Source organism: Photinus pyralis, unplaced genomic scaffold (assembly GCF_008802855.1).
Source record: "Photinus pyralis isolate 1611_PpyrPB1 unplaced genomic scaffold, Ppyr1.3 Ppyr1.4_LG4, whole genome shotgun sequence".
NCBI lineage: Eukaryota > Metazoa > Arthropoda > Insecta > Coleoptera > Lampyridae > Photinus > Photinus pyralis.
This window is the reverse complement of record NW_022170511.1, coordinates 36,671,381-36,679,602: the sequence shown is the minus strand read 5'-3', so window position 1 is coordinate 36,679,602 and position 8,222 is coordinate 36,671,381. Positions and strand designations below refer to the sequence as shown.

At 37.4% G+C, this 8,222-nt stretch overlaps 1 long non-coding RNA gene across 1 annotated transcript; it reads right to left on the bottom strand.

Moving 5' to 3' along the window:
- Positions 1-3,598: 3,598 nt before the first annotated feature.
- Positions 3,599-8,009, bottom strand: LOC116167635. Its single transcript, XR_004144588.1, has 6 exons — positions 7,792-8,009; positions 7,564-7,726; positions 7,287-7,504; positions 6,406-7,233; positions 4,363-6,346; positions 3,599-4,307 (listed from the first exon to the last, which is right to left on the bottom strand). It is a non-coding gene; the product is annotated as an uncharacterized LOC116167635 (long non-coding RNA).
- Positions 8,010-8,222: the final 213 nt, after the last annotated feature.

Genomic DNA, 8,222 nt, shown 5'->3' with positions numbered 1-8,222 from the left:
AATTACGCCCCCCTCTTCAGTACGTAGTTAAAATTATTCCAATTAAACTTGCGAAATTATAGACAATAGACACGTTTTATCAAATGCGCATATTTCAGTCTACGTGTCAAAAAGTTTATATTATTTATTAAAATTTTTTATTTTAAAGTATAATCGTAGGGGTTGTTTACTTCTGGAAAATCAATATTGACAGATCCCTTTGCAACCGATTTAAAGTCGTTTTCATCGAAAGGGGTGCTCGCCTTATATATTATTATGAAATGTTTATTATAATTAGACGATCTCTAATTAAATATTCCAAACTGGAATAGCAGGTGACCTTAAGTCACGATCCGATTATTCAAAGAGAATTATTACGTATTTTCAAATTAATTAATTTTGAATTGTGATGTATGTATGTAACTACGCAACAGTTTTTCTCCTAAACACTCATACATTGGTAGGTTTAAAAGAGCCGTCGGATTTTTATACGCAATACACAACACTCAATGTAGGATTCCAATTGATTATAATTTATAATTATAATGTTGCGTATTTTTAATAGCCTTAACCCGTAAAATTTTATAGCGAGGGGTCCTAACCCTTCAACCTCTGCCCCGAATTCACTATAATTCATTACAGAGTGTCCCAACTAAACCTTTGAGTTTTCGAAGAATGCTCCACCACTTCAAATTATTTTGAAGGAGGAGCAAAAAAGGTTATTTTCAATGCTTACATTTCATCCCTTTAATTGGAACGACTTCCCCATTTCTGTAAAGCTGATTACATTTTTTACGTAGACATAATTTCAATTTTCAATTCTACTTACTGCTTTCGTTCAATTAAAAATAGGATTGTTGTTTATTATTCTAACAATCAGGATTAACTATCTGTCGCGAATCGGAGGGACTTGTTCCGTATGTTTTAATCGAAGAAGGAAAATGAAGAATATGAGCTGAAAGATTAAAAAATGATGTGAGATTTACTCTCCGTACAGTACAAAATTGTGGTATTTGGGCATATTGGTAAATTTTTCAGGAGCTGGTTTGGTCGGGGATGCATACTTTCAATAAATATTTCGGATTAAATGCAATTTGGATAAAAAAGCAATTTTTCGCTTGTAACCGCTGCATTTGTGTAACAAAGCGTTGGCGTTTCTCGTGCACTTTTTATGATCATTATGTACTAATTTTAGCGCAGTTTCAGTACCGAGCACATCCATGCTGTAATTTCCCATATGTTACTGTTTGTGTTTAATATATAAAAATTTAAATTAAATTCTTTATCCTATCCATATACAGGCAAATAGTTTAGAAACTCCCCCCCCCCCCCCCGACTCAAAATTAGATTTTTCGGCCAATGCGCATTTTTATCAATATTGGCTTTAACATTTAACTACAAAAAACAAAAGCTCACCTAACACTCTGCCCACTGTAAAATAAAACCAAAGTAAATAATATACGAGATATCACAGTTGGGTGGGATAGACATAACATAAACTTCAATTAGGTGTAAGTACGTTATAATAAATTAAAAGCTATATCCTGGAAAAATGGATTGCCAATGAAAAACGTTGAAAAGCTAATTACTATTCTAATCAACAGACATTTAGTCGTGGTATTGAATTTCGAGTTTTATACATTTTTGTGAACATAATAAACCGAATATTTCATTATGATTGCACAAATTAAACCAAAAATATTACGTTTGGAAATTATTTTCATTTTACATTGTCGGTTAGTTAAATTGCGCGCGTTGTCAATTGTCGAGTATTTTTGTACGAATAGTTTGGAGTGGAATTCTACGCGTCAGCCATTTTTCAAAGATACGGTCTACAAATCCTGGACATCTTCAGAACAAGTCGCAAATATAATAGGTCCTGATTTTTATTATTTTTTGTGAAAACTAAAACGGTTCAGGAAAGGTGCTTTCAGGACTTTAAATTTAGTAGCTGGGCACCCTCGATTAAGAGTTCTGGGCTGATTAGTTAGCTGTTGCTTTAAGAAAATCTGTTTTTAGACTTCCCCCTCGTTTTCCTAGCTGCAAGTTGCAGTAACATATATTGAAAACCGTTAGGTTACGTAAAAAATATTTCAGTCCTCACTAGGAGTACCATAGGACTGAAAGCAAACGTTGTGGAGAGACTAATATAATGCTATACTAAAGGTGAAAGTAAAACTTCTTAATCGTTCAATTTTTAGTCATTAATAAAGAAACTATTTTTTAACAACATAACGTGTAAAAAGCAACAGGATTTTAAAATATTTAACACCATTCTGTTATTTAACTGGGAATGGATGCACTAATGTAGGCTAGTCCGTCGCGTTAAGGTGGATAAATTTGTCAAAACAGTCGCCCTCGAATTGGCGATTCTTCGCCTTTCCCTTAAACCCTATGAACCCCCTATCTTTGTGTGTCATTCTTAGAAGCAATAAACTTGTAGTACCTAAAATTGTCCTTAATATAAGACAATCACCAAAAAACCTCACTGAAACGTACTCGTTTCGACAGTAAACCTGTCACCATCATCGAATACCTAAAGAAAAAGGCACTTGATTTGGCCTTCGGCTAGTTCTAAGGTAATTCTTCTTTTTCCAGTTCCTTGAAAATTGTAATTTTAAAATTGGTACCAAAATTTCGACAACGTTTTGAATGTATCAATGAAAATTCAAGTGATGCAAGAATTCCAATTTACATGTTATTTTGTGTAAGATTACTGTTATAAATTTTAAATGTATGACACTGAAAAGTGGCCCTCCTTTCTGGATTAATTGGAACTGAATACTAAACCTAAATACGAAATACAACACATTTTTATATGCACAATTACTCACTTTACTATACTTATTGGGTTTCACTGCGATAATCGGAATGGTTTTTTATATTAATTACGAAAATATAGAGTTCAGCACCTCCTCGTAAAATCCGAAAGTTAATGGTTACGTAGATTGTTTAACAATAAGTCTTTGTAACAATGAGATTATCATGGCGTCTCAATAAAACATTCTTTGCGTATGCGACAGTAGGTACATTTTTTTAATTATTCGTCACTTGCTATAAATTTATCGATAGCTCGTACTTATCTTATGCCAATATAAACTGTCTATTGAATTGGTGTAAATTTTAGCATTCTCATTCGTAATTGGGGCGTTCTATCCCCGAAGATTTCTTTTATAGAGAAAATCACAATACGAATTCGAACTTTCTCAGCTGGACCCTAAAGTCTCTCCCGAAAAATGTACATTCTTTTCGCTATTGAGACGCGAATTTTTCCAAGCTCTCCAAAACCAATGGCGGATTATCAATTAAAATGGCGATGTCTAAATTTGCATTGGTTAGTGTCTGTTTTACTACCAAGGACAGATGGCTTTAAAGGTCTTTAATCATTCCTATGTCTATTCGAAACATGCATGTTACCAGTTTTCACTGTACGAATTTATCCCATGATGAGCTAAGAAATGCAATACTATCTCCATTAAAAAAGACTAAATTTGCAACCAATCACCGCAATCCTGACGCCAAAACTAATTAAAGAACAAAAACCCATTGAAAATTGGATAAATGTAGAAATGATATTTTCCATTAAGAACGGCGAGGAAGCGTGTGGCAGCTATCGTCAGGTTGGTGCCACAGACAATTGCGAGACTCTGGACAACGAGAACGGGACTTCCCGTACAATTAGAATGGGCAGTGAAAAGGAGGAAACTCATCCCCGGTTCCTGCTCATAGAAAGGAATGATGGTGATTTTAGTAAGATAAGTCCATTTCTTATAGCTAAGGCGGTATTTGGATTAATAGGACAAGTGGATGAAATTAAAAAACTAAAAGGAATGCTATTTATTAAAACGTCGACAAATAAGCAATCTAAGCGATTGTTGCAGACTAAAAGATTGTGTAATTTTGATGTTAAAGTCAGTCCACATGAAACTTTGAATGTATCAAAAGGCGTCATCTATCGCGAAGACTTTTTGAACTGCACCGAACAAGACATTTTGGAAGGGCTAAAGGCGGAAAAAGTGATTGATGTTAAACGTATTAAAACTAAGATTTCAGGGAATTTGGTAGATACCGCCAACCATATCCTCACATTTAATTCGATTGATCTTCCAAAAACCATAAATGCGGCTAAGGCTAAGGGTAAGACCTTACATACCAGCTCCAATGCGTTGTTTCCGTTGCCAAAAATTTGGGCATACAGTCCAAAGATGTCAAGCTCCTCAAATATGTATCTGCGGAAAACCTTTACACGAAGGGAATCCTTGCGAGGTACCAGTTACGTGCCCAAACTGTAACGGAAACCATCCTGCAAATTCACGATCTTGTGAGACCTACAAACATGAACTAAAGATACAAGAGATTAAAGTAACAAGAAAAGTAACTTACCTGGAAGCAAGAAGGTTGGTGGGTACTGCTGTTGTTTCAGGCACCAGCTTTGCTAATGTTGCAGCACAAGCTCCAGCTCTGACGCAAACTGCACCAGCTCCAGCCTTGGCACAAACAAGGTTTATACCTGAAATTAAAAAAATGATAAACGAGAAAATGAAAGAGCTTACCTCTGTGATGCTAAACTACATAAAAAAAACTTATACCGCAAAGTGTGGAGACTCCCGTACAAAGCTTTATCGTTCCTTCTAGTGGGGTTAGCGCCAATCTGGAGCAAACGCCCATGGAGGACGAATCGAGAGGCGCTAAAAGAAAGACGTTACTGATGCGAAACCCATCTACTGACTCCAGCATCACGTCCGTAGATGAAAAAGCGCTAGAAGAGGCTAAACAGCCGAAGAAGAAAAAAGGATGGCCTAAGGGCAAACCAAGGGGCACTAGTGCCTCACGAGAAGGAAATTCTCAGATTAATAGCCTGTGATAATTTGTACTCTGTGATATTCATGTCTGTATAGTCCGCATATACAACTATTTGTTAAACATTTTATTTACTTGTTCGTTAGCATTTTTAATGTGGTATATGTCCTTAAGTTTTTTAATTATTCGTTACTTTCGAGTCCAAAAACTGTATTATCCAATGGAACTGTAGAGGTCTTGTGATACGATATACAGACTTAAAAATGCTCCTCCAGGAATTGAATCCCATATGTTTATGTATTCAGGAAACCCATCTGAAACTTAACAGTCTTATTATCTCCGAGGATACGACATTATCCGTAACGACTTTGTCAATCGGCAAAGAGCAGCAGGTGGTGTGGCTATCATTGTCAGAAACGGTGTGTATTATGAACGGATAATATTAAACACTCATCTCCAGGCAGTTGCCGTTAATATAAGGACACCAATGAAAATGACTATATGCAACATCTACTTACCAGATGACAACTGGGTGATTGCAGACCTTGAAAACATTGTGGAGCAACTCCCAACACCATTTTTAGTGGCGGGAGATTTTAACTGTCACAATACATTATGGGGCTCCTCAAAAATTGACGCTAAAGGACGCAGTATTGAAGATTGGCTAACTAGGAACAATGTTGTCCTCCTCAACAACAGATCCCCAACGTACCACAATGCTCGGTCTAACACGTTTGACGTACTTGACTTAACTTTTGTCTCGCCAATACTAGCACCGCGGCTCACATGGAAAGTCATTAATGACTTAACATAACAGCGACCACTTTCCGATAAACATCGAGACGGACACCACCGTTACAGATAGGGCTGTAACTAGAAGATACATCTGTGCAAATGCTAATTGGCCACTGTTCCGTCAAAGCCTTACAATACCTGCTAACATTTGTGTCGAATCAATAACTAAAGCCATATTGGGAGCCGCAGAAATCAGCATACCAAAATCTGGAAATAAGCCGGTAAAAAGACCCCTACCGTGGTGGAATGAGGAGGTTAAGGCCGCCATCAATAATAAGAAGGCAGCGTTCAGAAGGTATCAAAGGCACACAACTATTGAAAACCATATTGCTTTTAAAAGAGCTAGAGCTATTAGTAGGCGCATTGTACTCGAAAACAAGCGAAAAAGCTGGGCTCAATATACGACAACCATTTCGGGAAGCTCTAATACCAACAATGTCTGGAGAAAGATTAATGCAATTAATGGGAGATTCAAAAGTCAAATAATTTATTCCATACAAACCCACCACAATGTAATCACGGAAGATCTGACCGAAATTGCAAACACGTTGGCTGGGCAGTTTGCAAATACTAGCAGGTCTGCAAATTATCCACCCAATTTCGCTGCAACTAAAAATGAGAGAGAAACGGAAATTCCTTTTGATACAATCCTAGAACTTGAATATAATGTGCCCTTCACCATCGAAGAACTAGAATTTGCTATAAAGAGTAGTAAAAAAAACAGCTCCAGGTCATGATTTGATAACAAACGATATGCTACTCAATCTCACACCTGAAATGAAAACGAGTTTATTACAACTATATAATAAACTATGGGATGATAACACTTACCCAAATGAGTGGAAGGAAGCAGTAGTTATACCTGTATTAAAACCTGGGAAAAACCCACTGAGTCCAGCTAGCTACCGCCCAATTAGTCTCACATGTTGTATGGGGAAGATAATGGAGAGAATGGTAAATAACAGACTGCAGTGGCACCTTGAAAAACACAATCTCCTAGCGACATACCAAGCGGGCTTCAGAAAACATAGATCGACTACTGACAACTTGGTCCTCTTAGAACACGCTATCCAGGAATCCTTTCGTAAAAGAAACCACCTGGTGGCTGTTTTCTTTGATATTAAGGGAGCATATGATATGTGCTGGAGACATGGTATAATGGAAAAGATTTTTCATTTTAATCTGAGAGGTAAATTGCCGTTATTAATAAAGTCCTTTCTCAGTAACAGGCGCTTCCGAGTAAGAGTTGGGGATAAGTTATCTGATACAAACATCCTTGAAAACGGAGTTCCCCAAGGATCTACCCTAAGCTGTACGCTATTTATAATAGCAATTAACGATATTGCCATGAACATCCCTAATGAAATCTGTAAATGTATATACGTTGACGATATCGCCATATATTACTCTGCCAAAACTGTAGGACAAATAAACCGTATCCTGCAACCTGCGATTAACCAAATAGCTAAAAATGGTAACAATATTGGCTTAACATTCGCTACAGAAAAAACTCAGTGCGTTCATTTCTGTAGACTACGAAAGCCGCACTATGACCCATTACTGTTTTTGTCAGATGAACCTATAGGATGTACGGAAACCGCAAAATTCTTAGGCCTTACGTTTGATCGTACCCTCACCTGGAGACCTCACATAGATAGACTAAAAAACAAATGTTTACAAAGCTTAAATATCATTAAAGTACTTGCGCATACCAGGTGGGGTTCGGAAACAAAATGGCTATTAAGAATATACAGGGCTTTGGTATTATCTCAAATTGATTACGGCTGCGTAGTATATTCATCGGCTCGTAAAACTCTGATAGCAACCTTAAATATCATACATAACGCCGCCATACGATACTGTCTCGGAGCCTTCCCCACCAGTCCAGTAAACAGCTTATACTGTGAGGCGGGAATTCCACCACTAGAAACTAGAAGGACACAATTAACTACGAGTTATATGATTAAAGTTCTATCACTACCACCTCACCCTAACAACAGTATTTTCCAGGCAGACATGCAGGCGTATAGATCACTACCTACCATTACCCGGCCTGCGTGTATAAGATTTCAGGAACATCTGGGAGAGATTGGCATGGCCCTTCCAACACTACTGGATAATAGGATGTCGGACGCTGCGCCATGGATGATACCTGGAATAAAAATAAGAAGGGATTTAGCGACTTATAAGAAGGAAACTACACAACATCATACTTACCTGCAAAAGTTCGAGAAAATATGCAGCGAATATCCCCTACACCAACTTGTATATACAGATGGATCTAAAACTGCAAACGGAGTTGGTAGCGCTATAGTCACTGAGGGAATAGCACATCAATGGAGTTTAGACCCTAAGTCGTCGGCTGCCTTTGCTGAGCAATACGCCATGCTGCAAGCGATGCTGTACTGTTACATGAGTGATACCAGAATGTTCTTAATCGTGACAGACTGTAATAATGTACTAAATGGTATATCTCAAATATATACCCTTCAGATCCGATGAACATAAAATGCCAATCCGCATTAAATGTAGTCCGCGATCAAGGGAAGTCAATTAAATTTGTATGGGTCCCCAGCCATGTTGGCATTCCAGGAAATGAGGAGGCAGATCAAGCTGCATACCAAGCTACATTTAATGAGCAAATTGAT